This window comes from Ambystoma mexicanum, chromosome 2q, assembly GCF_040938575.1.
Source record: "Ambystoma mexicanum isolate Mex_15411 chromosome 2q, UKY_AmexF1_1, whole genome shotgun sequence".
Taxonomy (NCBI): domain Eukaryota; kingdom Metazoa; phylum Chordata; class Amphibia; order Caudata; family Ambystomatidae; genus Ambystoma; species Ambystoma mexicanum.
The window spans coordinates 745,048,690-745,068,059 of NC_090924.1; the positions used below are offsets into that span (position 1 = coordinate 745,048,690).

Here is a 19,370-nt window from a genome sequence, read left to right on the forward strand (position 1 = left end):
ATCCTTCCCCGACTACACCCGGGTCGAAAGTAGTCCCACAGGTAAAGTAGTTCCATTCAGGCCTCAAGAGGGCCTGGATGTGGCAGCATGGTCTGCATCAGGTAAGTGCACATTAAAACACTTGCACACGTCTAGCTTTATGAGCCTGGCGCCTAACGCGCCGGGACAGAGGTCCAACATGAGCCTGGCGCCTAAGGCGCCAGGACTGTGTCCAAAGGGCCCCAGCTTGGGCCCGCTGGCACTCCCCTGTGGGAAATGATGCCTGCCTCTGGGGTTGCTGGGTCGGACCTGTAGGCGCGTTATAAATGCCATATCATTTCATATCATATCGGTGATATTCTCATCATCTTGACTGTGACGAGTATGCGCACTGTTATAATGATTCTCATTCACCAGTTTTCCCTGTTACCTGACACTTTCCGGGATAACGTCACCAGGATTTCACTTCGCTCCGCTTGGGCTCTCTTCTTTGGTCGCTCGATACCTCTTCTTCGCTCGGTGTCTCGTACTCAGAGTATTGCTCTCAAATTGCTTTTTTGGTATCCCAGGTACCAAAACGGTATGCGGTCTCAGTCGCGTAATGGTGTCTGCGTGGTTACCAGGATCACATGTCCACCACTGGCTCTCCGTGGTTACACCAGCACTGGCTGCTTCTCGCCAGCTGACAGGAGGCCTCTTGTCCGTTTTGTATTTCGCAGGTCTCTCGGATTCTCCAATCTCCTCCCCCATCTTAGGTAGCCGTGGATGTTCCTCAGCGTACTTCTGCTTCTCTCTCCTCTTTCGTCTTTTATTCATCTTCTTAGTCTCAGTCAAACACATCTCTTCTTTTAAATGGATATTCATATTTTCATGTTTACAGTAATACATACTTTCTTCGTACAAGTCCTTATAGAAGGTAATGTCAGAAGGATCTTTAGGGCGTTCCTCACAGGAACAAGGGAAGGTGTTGCAGAGTGGGTTCACCCCCCTAGCCTCGTGGGGGGGCTCCCCTTTGGGGAGAAGAGATGAATCTCTGTTATTCATCACATGTCTCTATTTTCAATGATTCCTGCCTTGAGAACGTTGGTGTCATCTGACATTGATCAGGTGGAATTTATATCGAAAAGAACAGACTTTGTCTTAGCTCATCTTAAATCCAAAATAGTTTTAAACCTGTTTTAGTGTATGGCGGAAGATTTACCTTCATTGGGAATGGAGGTTTTCGCCTACGAAGAGACTGAATACAAGATGAACTGGCCCAAACCTATAGCTTTTGGTTGTAGGAGAGATGTAAATGTAAATAAAGACGGCACAAAGTTTCTAGGGGTCATAGATCAGGCCTGATTCATGGCCTAAGACAAATCCAATTGGAGGAACCTGATTTTGAATCATCTTCTAAGGCAGAGTATCAGAGCTGGTTGGCTAAGTCTTTGCCAAGCACTTCAGGCAAATTGTTTGAACATTTGAATCTTTGATTTGACCTTGCTTAGCCGGTACTATCGGCGAACAAATAGCTTCATCACTGACTCTGCACAATCTAATGTAAATAGAAATAACAGGTTAGTTACAAGAAGTATAGAGTTGTCCTCCAAACCCTACTTCTATGGGTATACCATCCCTTTTAAACCAGATAAAAGGGGAAAGAAAAGACGTCCCTTTCGGTGGCTCTTAAGTGGTGGAATGAATAAAGGCAGGTCTTTGACATTTATTGGAATCCTGTGAGAGTCAGTGATGGGGCATTGTTTTCAGCTTTGGAGGATCTGCGGACGAGATGGTTCGAGGAAACCTCCTAGGACCAAAATATTGATAGCAGGGGATTGAAATTGTACGTGCGCTAGCACCAATGATCTGAACAAAATAAGCCATAGCATAGAGACAAGGAATAATAGAGCAGTTAGAGGAAGTGCATGGGGGTGGTTGATGGAATGTTGGGACTTTCAGATGCTAAATGGTCATGTTAGAGGAGATATCACTCCCAAACAAACTTGGAAGAGTGGATATTACCAATCAACAATAGATTACTTTTTTACCTCAAATGAACTCACCTCTTTGGTGTAGTCGCTGGATGTGTTAGATACTATCAGGAGTGATCATTCCTGTTTGAAATTGCTGCTACAGCTTACTTTGCCCATGTCATCATTAGCTCGGGTCTTATTAAACTTAAGACTCATTTCCAGGGTAATAGACTCACTAAACCCGTGGTGTCTAGTTGTGTTGGGAGTCCTCGAGTTTGCTCTCCGAGCTATTTGTATGTTTTTTTCATGTTTTCGAAAACATTCAATTTTTTTTTCAAGGAAGCCTGTGTGTTCTTTTCTCCATCTGCCGACAGCAGGGACCCGTTGCCAGTGAAGTTCTGCGCCCCCCCAAAGATCCATCGAAGATTCTACAGGACCTGCACCAAATGTGGCTACGGAATGTGTTAGTGGAGGACAAGCACTTACAATGTTTCTACTGCCTGCACCCGGACCACAAGGAAGTAGAGTGCAAGATATGCCTCGGTTTCTTCAAGAAAACGACGAAGGACAGGCATAGTATACTGGCGGCATTGCTTAACACGAACAAGACCTCTGATCCATGCTCTGAGCAGGGTCATTCCTCGTCCAGGACCAGCTGGTCCGAGGAGCAATCTTCTAAATCCTTTGAGGGTGCCTCATCCGTGGAGGCTCAAGACAAGGCCCAGAGCCGCAAATTCGAGTCCACCGGGTTCGCAGCGGAAGTGGTTCCCAAAGTGGATAGGGCGCGATAAGCTTCAACTTCCGCCTCCACTGCCAGCATAATTTCAAGCTCCTCTTCGAAGAGGAAGTCGTCTAACCCGGCTAAACTACGGGAGAAATCAGAGAAGCAGTGGACAGAGGAGAAGAAAGCCGCACAGCCCATGCAGGCTCAACCGGCACATGCAAAAACCTTGTCGGCGACTCCATCGACGACTACTACTACGACCGGGCGCTGATCCTACCAGCGTAGCTCCCGCAGCTCAGAAAGTGTCTCTGCCCCCAAGGCGCAACACCACCGCAGTGACTTTGGCAAAGTCTGCAGGCACGCCAGAAGGGGTGAAGCAAGCCCAGGCCCCAGTTCAAGGCCTTCAAGGGGATAAAATGAGGGGCGAGGAGGTGGGATCGTTCCACTCCATGTTCGCCAGGGCCTCCGAGCTATTCCACCTAGTGCCTGAGGAAACCAGTTAGGAGGGCTTCTTGTAGCAAAGGCGCAAAGCAAAGAGGAAGACTATCATGGCAGTGACTTTTCTAGATGATGTTTGGGAAGGGGACCTAGCCATCATGAAGAACCCTTGCACTGCTCCAGCCAAGCAGGATAGGCTGGAGAAGAGATATCGGCTGCCGGACTCCGCACCCAAGTGCCCGAGGTCACAACCATCAACTGATTCGGTGGTGTTTTCAGCTGCGAGGAAACGGTCAGAAACCCATCCTCGTCCTCTGCGGTACCTCCAGACAGCCAGGGGAAAAGGATGGAGGCAATGGGAAAGAAAATGGTTTACCCTATTGCATCTACTATCAAAGTGGCCAACGAACTGGCAATCCTGGCCAGGTATGACAGGGAATTGTGGTAAAAACTGGGACGTCTGGCCCCCACTCGTGCACCCTACTGGGAGGCCGGCTGACGGGGTTAGTCAGCAAGCAGAGAAAGATCACCACCGACAGATGGGTGCTGGACGCTCTCGCTCAAGGACACACCCTGCAGTTCCAACGCAGGTGTCTGCGGATCCCTCCGGTTCCCCGCCAGGAGCAGCCTATCCCTCAGCTTCTGGAGGAGGTACAAGCCATGCTGCGAAAAGGGGCACTAGAGCTGGTTCCCAATGGCTCCAGGGCTCTGAAAGTCTTTTCCAGATACTTTCTAGTCAGAAAGAAGACAGGGGACCTACGACTCCTGAACAAATACCTAAAGTCCCAAAAGTTCCTGATGGTTATGTTGCAACACGTGCTCGGCCAACTGGAAAAAGGAGAGTTCTTGATTTTGTTAGACCTTGAGGATGCCTATTTCCATGTCCCTATTCCCAAGAAACATCAGAGGTTTCTATGTTTTGTGGTGCAGGGCCAGCACTACCACTTCAAGGCCCTACTTTCAGCTTGAAGTCGGCCCCCAGAGTTTTCACAAAAAACTTTGCACCAGTGGCGGCCCATCTGCGTCTACAGGGCATACATGTATACCTGTACTTGGACAACTGGATGATACGCGCCCACTCGCAGGAACTGCTTAACTGACAAGCAGAGACGACCGTCCGGCTATTGACGGGTCTTGGATTCTCTGTCAACTACCTGAAGTCCTGCTTAACGCCATCACAGAACGCGCTGTTACTTGGTGCCAGACTCAATACGTTGTCTTGCCTGGCGCCGCCCTCGGAGGAGAGGCTAGCAGCCATTCAAGGAAAGGTGTAACGGCTGTTGATGAAGATGGCCACGGTGTGGGTCATCAAGTAGTTACTGGGCATGATGTCCTGCATTTACCTCGTCTGTCTCTGCAGGTTGCAGATGTGACCCCTTCAGGAATTCCTGGACGCCCGCGGGATACAGGTATCCGGATGCTTCACTGACAAAATCCCTACCAACGAAAAGTTCTGACTGGCAATAGAGTGGTTAGCCGTCCGCTCCAACATTGCCCAAGGCACAGGATTTCAAAACCCCCGATGCCAGGAGACGGTCACCATGGACGCTTCCCTGGAAGGTTGGTGAGCGCACATCAGACGTCTGCACTCCAGAGGCATGTGGCTGCAGGAGGAGAAGGATCTGCATATCAACATTGTGAAGCGACGGGCAGTGTTCTGGGCCCGCAAGTTGTTCCTACCGTCTCTGAAAGGCAAGGTGGTATGGATCTTTACGGACAACACCACCACCATGTTCTACATCAGGAAGCAGGGGGCACTCAATCCCCAGCGCTTTCCAAGGAAGCGCAGGACTTGTGGCACTGGGTCATCGGACGGGGGATGTTCCTCGTCCCTCTCCACCTGGTGAGAGTCAAGAACACCATTGCAGACTCCCTCAGCAGGGAACTGCGCTCCTGCCACGAATGGGAGCTCCATCGGTGTCAGGTGGACCGCCTGTCCATCAAATGGGGCAGACCACAGATTGATCTGTTTGCGAATGCAGCGAACTCCAAATGGCAGAAGTTGGCCAGCAGATTCCACCAGCCGAAGAGCCTGGGGGACGCATTCTCCTTCCCATGGGAAGGGCTGTTTCTGAATGCGTTTCCTCAGATTCCTCTCCTGCTAGGTGTCATCAACACACTTTGTGTCAATGCAAGATGATACTTATCACTCCGGCGTGGCTGAGGCAGATTTGGTACCCGAACCTTGTCAGCCTGTCAGCGTCGCGTCCAGTCAAGTTGCCGGTGGTTCCGGATCGTCTCACCAGAGAGGGAGGCACAATCCTTCATCACAACCCAGAATCGCTGATTCTGAGGGCTTGGCTTCTGCAGACTTAGAGTTTGGAGGTTATGAGTTGCCAGCGGACTGCAGGGAGGTCCTCGCCAAGGCCAGGGCGTCGTCGACCTTGAAGTGCTATGGCCATAAGTGGAACCATTTTGCTACATGGTGCCGGTCACAGAACATTACCCCTTTGAGGGTCACGGCCCCACATATTCTTCCATACTTGCTATCCTTGGCAAAGGCTGGGCTGGTGCACGCTTACATCTCCCGCTACACCAGGTCCCCAGAAAGATCTTCGGTTTGGTCCCATCAACTAGTCAAGGAGTTTCTCAACCAACGTTTTTGATCTTTCCCACCTTGAATGCTCCTGCCCCAGCGTGGGAACTCAACGTGGTTCTGACGAGTCTCATGGGGGCTCCCTTCGAGCCTATGCATAAGGCCCTACTCAAGTTGCCCTCGTGGAAGACGACTTTCCTTGTGGCCATCACCTCCGCCAGGCGTGTAGGTGAGATCCAGGCCCTATCCTGCAAGCAACCATACCTGACTTTCCACGAATCGAGGGTAGTGCTGCATAAGCACCCCTCTTTCATGCCCATGGTTCCTTCGGATTTTACCTCAACGAGCCTTTGGTGTTACCTGTTTTCTTCCCGAAAACGTTGTTACTGGCTGAGAGGGCCTTGCACTTGCTGTACGTTGCTCGTACTGTTAGTAAACTTTGGTCCTGTGAACCATGGTAGGCCTTGTCCAAGGCTTCCATCTCAAGGTGGCTCTCCGGCTACATCACGCACTTTCATCGGTTGTTGAACCGACCGCTGCCCGGCTGTCCGAGAGCTCACTCCACCAGAGTGATTGCTGCAACAACAGCGTTCCTGTCTGGTGTGTCCCTGCTGGACATCTGCAGGGCTGCTACGTGGAGGTCCATGCACACCTTCACAAAGTTCTACTGTGTCGACAGGGATTCCAGGGAGGAATCAAGAATCGTCCAAACAGTGCTAGGCGACCTGTTCGATTGAGGTGAGTCTGTTCCAAAGGTAATGGTGAATTGCTTCTGTTAAGCCTTGCCACCTCCCGTTGTGTAATGTTGTACTGCTATGTATTCGTTATTCATGAGGATGTGAATCCATGTCAGACCCCATGCTGGTTTGTTACTTACCTGTAACTATTGTTCTCCAGCATGGATCTGGCATGGATTCACATGCAAACCCTCCCTCCGACCCACCCCTCTGTGGTTTTACGTGCGCACCACATCTGAAAATGGCTGCCAGAGAAGGGGCTTAGGAAGAGGACTGTCATTGGAGGGGGACAGTATGACCCAGAGGACAGTGGTTGGTTTAGAGAAGAAATACAGTTTTAAAGTGAAAGTTTTTCCTTTTGCCAAGGATTCCCAGCCTGACGACAGGGAATATTCATGAGCATGTGAATCCATGCCAGACCCATGCTGGAGAACAATAGTTACAGGTAAGTAACTTAAACCTTATCGAAAGTAAAGAGGAAATAAGACGTACACCTCAAAGATACAAAAATGGGTTGAAAACACAAACATCACATACACTCAACGTAGTCCGTACTAAAATGTTAATTGTTTTGAATTCCAACGTAAGAAGTGGAAACTAAAATGGGCCCTAAGCAGAGATGCGTACCGGCCCCCTGTTTGTTTAATTTGTATGTTAGTGATTTGTTAGAGATATTGGGGAATACAAGATATTTTCCCCCAAAATGATACATAAACATTTTAGATTCCTCGCTTTTGCAGATTACATTGTTTTATTAGCCACAACAGCAGTTGGGCTACAGAGATCGATAAGCTATTTGAAAGATATTTCAATAAATGCAGCTAAAACTGCCATTTGTTTCTTAAAAAAGACCAGATGAAACATGTCAGATATAATTGGTATATAGGAAATCATTAGTTGGTGACTTTGAAATCTTCGCCATTTGGGATATTCTATAGCTAGCTCATTCAACAAAAGTGAAGTCTTAAAATGTTTACGTAGGAAATAAATTCGCAAATGAAAATAATTAAACAAAAATTCTGTAAAAACACTTTAATGTCTTTATTGAAGTGTTATAACAAAATGTCATACCATCACCATTATACAGTGTTGAGGCTATAGATATGCCAGGGATAAATGACCTAGTTATCCTGAAAGAGCTATCGTGGAATGGAATTCTAGGGTTTCTAAATGTACACTGATTGTAATTATATGGTTCGAGTTGGGGCTGCAATCACTTTCCCCTTTGGTTACTGTCAGGAAAATTATGATATTGCAGAAAATGCTAAATGCCCCCAAAAGATTCCATTTATGGAACCTTAAAGGACATTTTACTAAGAAGTCCTTTGATGGTGCTAAATTGTTTTAGGAAAGAATGTAAATATGTTTTATGGGAAGCTGTATGTGTGTGAAGAGAATCGCTTGGAGGTAAACCCAGTCAGGATTCAATTAAAATTACAAGAGCTTGACTGGGTAAAACAGTGTGACTCATCACAGGTATATACTTACTTGAACGAATGTACTAAAGTAATAAGGAAGTATAATACTGTGTAATACTGTGCCCAGCTATCTAGCATATATTCCTAACTATAATTTGCATCTGATATTGATGAGATTCAGAATCAATTGCACACCCTAGTGTTCTGGGGTCCTAGAAGAAGTATGACAAAGAAGCAGAGAACTTGTCGCCTCTGCTAGACACAAAGAACGTCGGCGATCTAGAAACATTTAATTGTATACCGCCTAGATACATGTTTTTTGTCATTTCAAATTACTGGTAGATTTGCCAAAGTTTTTACACTCGTTTCTGTAAAATAATTTTTGTCCTCAAATTCATTTTGGTTACAGCTGTTGGTAGGTAACACAACTAGGCTAATCATTGCAATTACATACTTTATCAAGGATGTTTACAATGAGTGGGGTGAAAGCTGGCCATTTGTGGGGGGGAAGCCTGCAAATAGAACACATAAGAATGGGCCAGAAATATGAACTTCCTATATTTTTGCACGGTGCTTATTCATGTATGGACTATTGAGGTTGTTTTAATTAATTAAGGAATTGCAATGTAATGTAGTTTAATATTGTAGAACTGGTATTTGTTTTAGAACCAGGGATACAATAAAAGTCATTTTTAAAAAGTAATAAAGCTCAAATCGCCTGAATGCATGTTCTCCTGTTCATTTAAAATTCAGCCTTTTGCACAGTTTTGGCTTCTCCCTGAGCTTCGTATGTCCCACGTTTCGTGATCTCAGTCCCTTTGATTCATTGGTGCGGCCCTGGACACTTGCCAGGGCAGGGCCTTACCTTCCAAAGATCAAGTGGCCAACATGTCCCAGCTGGGTTATCTCTTCAGCCACAAAAGCTGGTTCCAGCCTCTGTCTTCCTGTACCTACTGGGTCTCATGGCTTCTTGAATTCTGTTGGTGCAGGAGGCCTGGTTACGCATGAGGTTGCTACAGTGGCTGCTCCAATGTCAGTGGTCACAGTTCCTGGGCAATGCGTCATACCTTTCGCGAGTCTTGCACAGTGTGTCTCAAGACCTTGTGTGGTAATCTCTGTGAGACAACTTACTGAGAGGGGCATTGCTTAGGCAACTGTGGCTCCAACTGACAGTGATCCCTGGTGCATCCCTAAAGGGCTGGGGTGGTCACTTTCTGGTAAGTCGATTCTGGTCTCCAGCAGAGGCCTGGTGACATATCAACTTGCAGGAGCTGTGGGTGATCAGGCTGGCCCTGGTTGCCTTTCTCCTCTCTGTGAGAGGGAAGACTGCACTGCTATTGACGGACCTCAATCAAACTGAGCAATGTGGGGTTGTTGCCTCTATGCAAAGAACCAATGACACTGTGGTTCTGGGCTCTGGTGAACGTCTTGGATGGCGGCCTTTCTCGCTGGGATGGTAAACGTCATGGAGGATACATTGAGCAGACAGATGTTAACCTGCCATGATTGGAAGCTCTGCCAGGATGTTCTGGAGGAGGTCTCCTTTTTGTGTGCTCCTCAAGTGGACTTTTCCGCTTCCAGGGTGAATAGGAAGTGCGATTTTGCATGCTCCAGAGAGTTTTCTCAACAGCGAGCTCTGGGGTACACATTGTCAGTCGAGTGGAACCTCAGCGCTTCTAAACATGTACATCGCCCTCCCTGGCACCTCTCAGTGAGAGTGGACAGGGGTGGGTCTTTCATCCAAACCTCAGCAGTCTGAACCTTCATACTTGGCTGATGAGATATAAGCAGTGAGATTTGTCAGATGACATGTACTCGATTCAGTTCCGAAGACAGCCTCTTAGTCCATTTATGCCTGCAGGCGGGGTCAATTCTCAGCTTGTTTTTGGGAGCGGGCTCTGGGCCCTTTCATCTGGCCTGCCTCCTCTCTTCTATTTGTTCTGCTCTTTTTGACCCAGATGTGTCTGCAGATTGGCACTGTGAAATGGGACCTGCCCGCCATCTCAATCTTTAAAAGGACCCTTAAACAAGACACTTTATTCACAATGTACAACTAGTTATGCAGTTTATGAAGGGTTTGTGCAACCAGTTTCACCATTCCCAGTTTGTTGTTTCTGTGTGGGGCTTGAATTTAGTGTTCACTTTTTTAATGGGACCTTCGTTTGAGTCCCTCCACTCATGTTCATTATGGTGGCTCACCTTCAAGGACATTTTCTTGGTGGCCATCACTTGATGGGCAGTGGGCTCCATGCATTCTGTAAAAAAGAGGTCAGGGCGCCCCTCTGCAAGAAAGAACACGGCATGATAACCTGTTCTGTGGGAATGTCCCCACAGAGTCTGCAGCCACATGTTTTAGCTCACTGTATCAGGTTTTGTCTTTAGTAATGTTGTCGGCTGGAGGGATGGATGCCTCCATTTCACGTAGGATAGTGAATAGCTCCTTAGGGTTAGTGCTGGCTTTCGCAATCCTATCATTGTATAAGTCTACTTATTATTTCTTTTTTATAGTCATCAGAGAATTTAGTCAGATTAGTTTGGTTTTCTTCTGAAGGGGTCTGACGCTATGTAGCTTCCAATTTTCCTTTTTTGTAGCCTCAGTGTTTTTAAATGAGGGGTGAACCAGGCATTTAGATGTGCTCATTGTTTACTTTTGCGCAGTTTGAGGGGTGCAATAGAGTCTAGTGCTTTGGACATAGTGTTGTTGTAGGTATCGACTAATATGTTGGGGTCTGAAGAAGATAGTGAATTCAGTGCTGGGAGGATATAAGGCAATAGTTTGTCAGCTGTGATATCTTTTTTGTTCCTGATACGCTGAGGCGGAGCTATGACCAATTTAGCTTGAGGCTGTTTGTTAATTGCCATCCTAAAGGCAATCAGATGGTGGTCTGTCCAAGATAATGAAGTTCATGAGTCGATAAATAGCTCACAATTTAGGTCGGCCACTCAGTGAAGGGTTCTGCCTTTAGTATGGGTTGGGAGAGTCACTTTTTGGGTGAGGCCTTGTTCTAGAAGCATGTTGGCGATGGCCTTACAGTCTTTGTCTGTTAGGTCATTAAAACCGAGGTTGAAGTCCCCCAGTAGGGAGTACCTGTGAGGTTTCTTTTGTATTATTAGCAAGGATACTTGAGATGTCATCCTCGAAGGATCCAATGGGTCCCGGAGGTCTGTATACTAAGTATATTGTAAGTGTACTAGAGTTAGATATTGGTACTTTGGCTGTGAGAATTTCACAAGATGAGATTGAGGGAGATGGTACTAGTCTAATTGTTATCTGAGTTTTATCAATGATGGCGATACAGGCTCCTCTAGCGTCAAGTCTATCCGCTCTGAGAATTTGGTCGTTTTCTGGGACTGCAAGGGCTGGGCCCGCTGCCGCATGTAACCATGACTCGGTAATTGGTAGGATGTCAAGGTTATTTGTGGTGATAAGGTCTGCTATGTCTAATGTGTGTGCCACTAGGGATCTGGCATTTATTAATGCTGTATTGATATTAGAGAAGTTGTCAGGGTTACGGTTGTTTGTATATTTGGGAAGGCTAGATTTAGTCTTCGCAATATTATTTAGGGTGCATTTCTGTACTGTCAAGGTGACTGATGTGTCAGGGTAGTAGTTTGGTTTAGTTTTCGAACGGTTATTGTTGAAGTAGTGGTCGTGATTAGTTAGGGAGCTAGTTCGTGGTTCGAGGAGGCATGGTAATCTAGCCCGTAGTCTATTGTTTCTTGCTTTAAGTGGGCTAGGTAAGGTTGTGATGTTGGCTGTGGTCAGATGTGGTGGGCCTACCATGAGGAGGCTGGTGGATAGTGATAGCTACTATGATTGCTAGTAAGAATTGAGGAATAGTCCTCATAGTCGTGTTTCCTGATGTAGAAGCTTGGTTGAGATCAGCTAGCTAGGTGGTTTATTGTTCTGACTGTAAGGGCTATGTTGATAGTCAGTTCTAGTGGCGTGTATTGATCTGGATAGGTTAGGTATTAACAGTTGCCTACTATCAGTTCACTACAGATATTGCTAGTTACGGGTCGATGCCGATTAAGGTAGGCAAGTGCAATGTATCTAATGATCTAGTAAGCAGGTCTAATGTTGGTATTCATTAGCATCAAAGTGGCGAGTGCATCAAGTGTCTATGCAGTACAATAGGTCTAGTACAGGTTTTCACTTGCGTCAAAGTGGAAAATGCAGTACATTAGGTAATCAGGTCTAGTAAAAGTATTCACTGGCATCAAAGTGGTAAATGTAGTACAATGGGTCTAGTAAGAGTATTCACTGGCATCAAAATGGCAAATACATCAAAGTTGCAATGCAGTCAGCCGCCTTTGACTTAGTAGACCATGAAGTCCTTTGTAAACATCTTGCTTTGGTGGCTCACTTCTCTAAGGACGCAATAGCATGGGTCCAATCATTCCTCAACAATAGAACCATGCAAGTCTTTTCACCGTCAGACCCAATCCCCATAACGTGTGGCATTCCACAAGGCTCATGTGTCTCGCCAACCAGAAATTGGACAATCTGGGTGTCACCTACAAGAACTATGCAGACGACACCCAGATCCTCATACCCCTTTCAGGCAATTATCTCAGCGACACGGCTCTCGTGAATAAAATCTACCTCCTCATTCAGGTTTGGATAGCCACCCATGGCCTATGCCTGAATGACGACAAGACCGAACTTCTGATTCTAGGAACCAAGGCCAACCTCAAGAAACTTAACAGTGATTACTCCTCGTTCAACATTGATGGTAATACCACCAGGGTTGTAGGGGAAGTGAAAACTTTGTTTCTACCTCGACTCTACTCTAACTATGAACAAACTAGTCAACTCCTTAGCGTCCACATCAGCTTACACATGTAAACAAATTAGAGCCTGCAGGCCATACCTATCCACATCCAGCTGCATCACCTTAGCCAATGCCCTCATCCTCTCAAGACTGGACTACTGTAATGCACTTTACTTGGGAGCCAACAAGTACATTTTAAACAAGATCCAAACTCTTCAGAATAATGCCCTAAGAACGGCACTAAATATCCCAAACAAAGAGCACATATCTGAGCTTAGAAGACAAAACCATTGGCTGACAATCAAGGATATAATCCTGCTCAAAACAACCTTCCTGACCCACAAATGCCTGAACAATGCTGCCCCCCCAATACCTCACTAACCGGATTGCCAGGAAAACTACCAACCGCCCGACCAGGACTGCCAACTCATTCTGCCTCAGTGTACCGCGCTTCAATTTATCCAAATCTGGCGGGAGAAGCATCCCAGTTACTGCAGCCCAAACATGGAACTCACTCCCGCCCTCACTCCGTGCCGATCAAACTTACCCCAGCTTCATACGCAACATTCAGAAATGGATCAGAACTAACAACGCTCACCATAGAACCTAACAGAAATTACCACAGTATCTTTTCTCCTTATCCATTTATGCTAAGAACCCTATGTATTTATACCATTGTTTGCACCTTCATCTTCTCCTGTTACCTACGTATTCTGCTAACTCTGCAAATGTAAATGCTCCTAATCTGCTTATGTGCAAATATTGTAACTGTAAACCTCTGTTATCTATTGCAATCCTTGTAATTATAAATTTTGCGAACATTGTTCATTGTAATATTATGTGTGGTGTACTCTGTAACTAAGCCTGAAGCCTACTTGTACTGCTTGCACCCAGTTACCTTCGGGTTTGGTGCACTATGTAAATAAACAAACAAACAAACAAAGAAGGAATAACCATTTGCATATCAGTCTTTGTCCCGCCCACTTGAGCAGTCCATATGTGACACTAAGCTATGAAAGGCTAGTCAATGAAAAAGATATTCCAGGAGTAGACGTTATCTTTGAGGGAGCCTTGTCTACAAGGGCCCTCCTCGACAAGTAATCTTTTTTTTCCAAATATACCTAGTCAATAAATGCCCTACTATATGATAGAGCTTCATCTGTGACAGGCTTACTCTTCTAATGAAGGCCTAGTCTGTGATTAAAGCCTTGCATACAACAGTTTTGTTAATCTACAAACGCCCTAGCCTAAAATAGGCCTATTTTATTACAAAAAACGATCTTTGGCAACCATATCTCAGAACGTTTTTATTCAGGGGAGCTTATTGCATGAGGTGCCATTTTATGTGTCAGATACTCTATAAAACCTGGTCTTGACGATTTGGGAGGCTCCAGCCCTCATCTATGAAGGACCTCTTCTGCAAGATGCATCATCGCGCAAATCCTTTTGTACAGGTACAAGTAGCGTATTTCTCTGCAGCTTCAGCTATAGTAATAATTCAAGTCCTCTGCCAGGTCCATTACTCAGCAATGAGGCAGCCTTTTCAATTCTTTCACCCTGGATGTACCACTTCTCAGAAATTGGCTGGGGCTGCCGCTCAACATGCCACTCCCAGTCATACGGGATGCATTGTACATCTCGGGCGAGAAGAATAAGGCTGAATTTAAGCCCTACGGACCTTCCCATACATGTCGCAGCTCTTTGCAACCCACATTGCATCTCTTTGCAACCCACGGGCAAATCCATCCAAATTCTCAAGTCTCAATCGAAAGACTTTAAAGAAACTCCTATTGGGGAAAAACAGCACAGGGGAAACCCCAAACACACATGTTACCAAGACTACTCCAATTTCAAAATAATTTGGAATCTAAACATGGACTGTAACGCTCACCTGGTTCCCACGGAGGCGCGGCGTCGAAGGCGCAGAACTCTGAAGATGGACAGGAAGGGCCCCTCTATTCTGGCGTCCCTGGCTCGTTGGATACCCTCCTTAGGGTTTGGAAGGATGAGCTCTCCATCCTGCTTCTGATGCAGGGGCGCGTTGAAACCCAGTTACTTCACTGGATTGAGGATTGATGGGAGTTCAGGTAAGCTTGACTGTTCAGGTAAGGCGCTGTAAAAGTTCTGTTCAAAAGTTCAAGCTTAATAATGATGTTCGTTGTCTAATTGCAGCAAGCGCTAATGCTTATGTCTTTTTCCCCTTAGGGGCCGAGGTTCGGAGTGCCGGAGATATGGCGCCGAAGTGAAACAGTTCTGCATGAGCGCTCAGGTAATGTCTTTGCATTCGCTCATTCAATGTCTTTGTCGTTTTTCCCCATAGGGGCCGGGGTCCGGAGATGCCAGGAAGCGGCAGGACCCGAAATGCAGTGGGAATAATCCAACAGGTAAGACTTAAAAGGAAACTGAGCTTTCCTTATTCCTTTTCTCCCTCTCACCTTTGTTCTTGTCTTTTTTCCTCTAGGCGCCGGGGCGTAGCTGAATCCGGAAGATCGCTGCTGAAGATGGAAGCGCCTTGCAAAGGTGAGTAAAATGCAGCGCTGCAGCGATCGAAACGAAATGCCTTTAAAATGATGTCTTCCTTTTCAGGGCCGTTGGAGAAATGACTCCGGGATGCAGATTTAGCAGGTAAGGGCTTTTCTTCTCCTATTCTCTTCCTTTCTCCCCTTGCAGGTGTTCCAGGGTGCTGGCAGGCGTGGCTGAAGTCAGGATGCAGGAGCTGACACGGTGAGCGTCCAGCTGCTAGGTGCAGAACAACGCGAAGCATGTGTGGCTGTTCGGGTGGGGTTTAAATAGCCTTGGAAGAAGTTCCTGGTATGTATCCTTCCACCAATCAGGTATGTATCCTTCCCCGACCACACCCGGGTGGTGAAGTAGTCCTACAGGTTAAGTAGTCCCATTCAGGCCTCAAGAGGGCCTGGATGAAGCAGCAAGGTCTGCATCAGGTAAGTGTGCACCCAAGCACTTAAACACATATCCTCTTCTATGAGCCTGGCGCCTAAGGCGCCAGGACTGGGGTCCGCTATGAGCCTGGCGCCTAAGGCGCCAGGACTGAGTCCAAAGGGCCCCGACTTGGGCCCGCTGAGACTTCCCTGGGGAAAATGATGTCTGCCTCTGGGGTTGCTGGGCCCGGCCTGGCTCCTTAGAGGTAGGCATCATGACAGTACCCCCCCTCAAGGCCCCTCCCAAGGTCTTTTCCTCCGGGGGTTTTGGTTTGTGCGGGAATCTTCGATGGAATCTTTGAATTAATCGTGGTGCGTGAACATAGTTACTGGGTTCCCAAGATCTTTCCTGAGGTCCATATCCTTTCCAATCAACAGATAGAAGAGTTTCGACTTAACTATCTTGGAATCTAAAATGTCTTTCACTTCGAATTCTAATTCTCCATCAATTTGGACAGGGCCTGGGGGCTCAGAAAGTCTGGTTCCAGGTTGTACTGGTTTTAGAAGAGATGCGTGAAAAACGGGATGAATCCGCATGTTGGATGGTAAATCGAGTTTAAAGGCCACTGGGTTGATAATAGCTTTGATGGGGTAAGGCCCAATGAATCTGGGATTAAAAGTTCGCTGACCCTTGAGGGGTAGATGTTTAGTTGCTAGCCATACCTGATCTCCTACTTGGTAAGGAGGAGTTTTACTTCAGTGCAAATCAGCGTTTTCTTTATACTTTTTCTTGGCTTGCTGTAAGTGGGTTGTAGCTTCTTTGAAGGCTTGGGTTATTGTGGAATGTAGGTGATTTACTGCAGGCATCTCCAGGGTCAGAGGTGGATCTAGGTCAGAGGTCCGAGGATGGTGACCATACAGGGTATAAAAAGGAGTCTGTCCGGTTCCAGAATGCACTGAATTGTTGTATGCATATTCTGCAATCCAAAGGATGTCCTTCCAATTCAACTCGGATTGGTGTAACATGCACCGCAGATATTGCTCGAGAGTCTGATTGGTTCTCTCGGTTTGTCCGTCGGTCTGGGGGTGGTGGCTGGTGGATAACCGCACGTCTATTTGTGCTAGTTGGCAACATTTCTTCCAAAAGTGGAAGATAAATTGACTTCCACGGTCTGAGACTAATATGGAAGGGAAACCATGTAACCGCACTATATTTTCCATAAATTCCTTGGCCAAGGTGGAAGCTGACGGCAATCCTTTTAAAGGGATAAAATGGGCCATTTTGGAGAATAGATCCACTATTACGAGAATCGTGTTGTAACCACCACAAGGAGGCAGGTCAGTTATAAAGTCCATTGACAAGGTGTGCCAAGGTGCTGGTGGAATGTCCAAAGGTTGAAGTAGGCCGGCTGGCCTTTTCTTTTGACTCTTATTTTGGGCACAGATTCCGCAAGACAACACAAATGACTTTGTCTTTTCTCCAAGAAGGCCACCAGAAGTGGCGTTTGATCTTTTCTTCTGTTTTCGCGATACCGGGGTGTCCTTCCATTAATGATTCATGATGACGGGTAATGACAAGTTCCTGCAATTCTTTACTTGGCAGAAATAACCGCTCTTGGAAGTAGGGTAAATCATCCTTAACGGTGTAGTGAGGACCCTTTTGACTCCATTCCAGTAAGGCAGAAGAGTCAAAAAGCTGTTTTACTTGAGCTTGGATGTCCTCAATGGTTTGCAATGAAGTCAAGCCCAGAATTCTTTGTTCCGGTATGATTGGCACAGGTTCTAAACTCGAATTGGGTTCTTCCACGCCTATCCAGGATAAGGCATCTGCCTTACCATTCTTGCAGCCAGGGCGATAGGTAATTACAAAATCAAATTCCGCAAAGAATAAAGCCCATCGGAGATGTCGCGAAGATTGAGCTTTGGCCGTCTTTAAATACTGCAAATTTCTGTGGTCCGTAATTACGGTGATGGTGTGTCTTGCACCGAGAAGATAGTGACGCCAAGCCTTGAAAGCTGATTTAATAGCCAGTAGTTCTTTGTCGGTAATTGCGTAATTGAGTTCAGGTGGAGAGAATTTTCTGGACCAAAAGGCTACAGGGTGTAGTTGGTTAGTTTCTGGGTCTCTTTGCGACAGGACAGCTCCCATGGCCGAACTGGATGCATCGGTTTCCACGATGTAAGGGAGATCTGGGCGCGGGTGCTTCAATACAGGTGCAGAGGTGAATTTGGTTTTCAGGTCCTGAAAGGCTTGTTCAGCCTCAAGAGTCCATTCAAAGCGTTTATTTTTCTTTAGGAGAGCTGTGATGGGTTGAACAGTTCGGGAAAATTCCGGGATGAACCTTCGATAGAAATTGGCAAAGCCAAGCATGCTTTGCACTCCCTTCACAGAGCTAGGAGATGGCCATTTGAGAATGGCGTCCACTTTCCGCGAGTCCATTCGGATTCCTTGAGGTGTCAGGATGAATCCGAGAAACTCCACTTCTGTGGTATGAAAAACGCATTTTTCGAGCTTGGCAAATAATTTGTGCTGGCGCAATTTCTCAAGAACTGCCCTAACATGGTTTCTGTGATCAGATTCTGAGGAGGAATACACCAGGATGTCGTCAATATAAACGATGACACAAACATCGATAAGTTCCCGAAGAACATCATTCATGAAGTACTGAAAGGCGGCAGGTGCGTTGCACAAACCGAAGGGCATTACTTGATATTCAAAGGGCCCAAATTTGGTAGGGAATGCAGTCTTCCACTCGTCGCCCTCTTTTATACGTACCAGGTGGTAAGCTCCTCGGAGATCTAGCTTGGTGTACACACGAGCATCTTTTACTTGGTCGATAAGCTCAGGTATCAGGGCAAAGGGTAACGATTCTTAATCGTTATCTGATTTAGGGCGCGGTAGTCAATACAGGCCCTAAGGTCTCCTTCCTTTTTAGGTACGAAGAACAAAGCGGAAGAGACTGGTGACTTTGATGGGCGAATGAAACCATTGGCCAGGTATTGATCCAAATACTGGCGCAAATGCAGGTTCTCAGGTTCAGTAAGAGCATAAATCCTACTACAAGGTAGTTGTGCATTGGGTACCAAGTCGATTTGGCAATCGTAAGATCGATGGGGAGTTAAGGTGTTAGCCTGCTCTTTCTGAAAAACGTCTTGGAATTCTTGGTATTCAGATGGTAGCTGTACAGGGGTGGAAGTTACAGAGGCTAGACCCATAGCTGGATTCCTTGGGTAACAGGTTTCTTCACAATCAGGAAAAGTTATCTTCTTTGCTCGCCAGTCTATTCTCGGATTATGTGTTTCTAACCAAGGGATTCCAAGAAGTACTTGAAATTGTGGGGCCTTGATCACATCAAACACGATTGCTTCCCGATGTCCGTCCTGACCCACCAGAGTGATTTCAACTGTGGAATGCGTTACAGGCCCTGAGGCTATTTCGGTTCCATCAACTGTAGTAATTAAATCTTGGGTTACTTTCGGGCGGAGAGGAAGCTTAATCCTGGAAGCCAATTCACGGTCTATGTAATTTCCAATAGCTCCACTGTCTATGTATGCTTTTATAGCATGCAACTGCTGAGGCTGTTTTGGGTTCACAAGCACCATTGGCATGACAAAATGCAAGGTCAAAGAGTTTGTTTTCAAGCTCGGCAAGCGGACCCCTACGCTTGTCGGGCTAGGTCGTTTCCCGAACCAGGTGTCAATAACTCGTTATCAGTGACTCCAACCACCTTCTTGGGTGGTTTAACTGGACAACTTTGAAGAAAGTGACCGGAAGTTCCGCAATACAGGCAAAGTTGCATTTGTCGCCTTCTCTCTCGTTCCTTCTGCGTTAATGGTCCTTTAACACTGCCAATTTGCGTAGGTTCGGAAACGTCAGTACTCTTGGAGTTAACGTGGGTCTTGATAGGTACTCTGGTTTCATACTTGAG

At 46.5% G+C, this 19,370-nt stretch overlaps 1 protein-coding gene across 1 annotated transcript in view; it reads left to right on the forward strand.

Annotated features, from left to right (window-relative positions):
- Positions 1-19,370, forward strand: part of UBE3C (ubiquitin protein ligase E3C) — a 2,658,557-nt gene that overhangs the window by 1,749,157 nt on the left and 890,030 nt on the right. The window lies entirely within an intron of this gene.